A 1,055-nucleotide genomic window follows, 5' to 3' on the forward strand; every position below is an offset into this window, starting at 1 on the left:
CTGAGCTACTATTCCCAGCCTAGATTCTTATAGCATAGAGACAGATTAAGAATTTAGAAAAAGTAGGAACATGCCCCAATACAGTATATGACAGTCATAATTTACATGTAAATATCATTCAGGGCTGGGTGCAGTGGCACACACCTGTAATCCCAGCACTTTGGGAGGCCAAGGCGGGTGGATCACAAGGTCAAGACATCGAAACCATCCTGGCCAAAATGGTGAAACCCCGTCTCTACTAAAAATACAAAAATTAGCTGGGCGTGGTGGTGCATGCCTGTAGTCCCAGCTCCTTGGAGGCTGAGGCAGGAGAATCGCTCAAACCAGGGAGGTGGAGGTTGCAGTGAGCCTAGATCGCACCACTGCACTCCAGCCTGGGCACAGAGCCAGACTCTGTCTCAAAAAAAAAAAAAAAAATCATTCAGGGACAAGAAGAAAAAAAATTGCAAAGTTATTCAAACATAGCTTCATAACATATTAGTAAAGGTAATCAAATAGTCTTTTAAAATGATCCATTATGTCTCAGTTGAGCTTATCCAGGAATGCAAGGTTGATGTAACACTAGAAATGTAATAAATACAAAAACCACATTTATTTTATTTTATTTTTGATGGAGTCTCACTCTGTCACCAAGGCTGGAGTGCAGTGGCACAATCTACACTTAATGCAACCTCCACCTCCCAGGTTCAAGCGATTCTCCTGCTTCAGCCTCCCGCGTAGCTGGAATTCCAGGTGCACACAACCACACCCAGCTAATTTCTGTATTTTTAGTAGAGATGGGGCTTCACCATGTTGGCCAGGCTGGTCTCAAACTCCTGACCTCAAGTGATCTGCCCATCCCCGCCTCCCAAAGTGCTGGTATTACAGGCATGAGCCACCACACCCAACCTGACCACATTTATTTTAGAAACGAGTCCTTCCATGCATTCATTCATTCGTTTTGTTTTTTGTTTTTTGAGATGTGGTCTTGCTATGTTGTCTAAGCTGGTCTAGAACCCCTGGGTTCAGGCCATCCTCCCAAGTAGCTAGAACTATAGACATGCATCACCACATCA

Source organism: Gorilla gorilla, chromosome 20 (assembly GCF_029281585.2).
Source record: "Gorilla gorilla gorilla isolate KB3781 chromosome 20, NHGRI_mGorGor1-v2.1_pri, whole genome shotgun sequence".
NCBI lineage: Eukaryota > Metazoa > Chordata > Mammalia > Primates > Hominidae > Gorilla > Gorilla gorilla.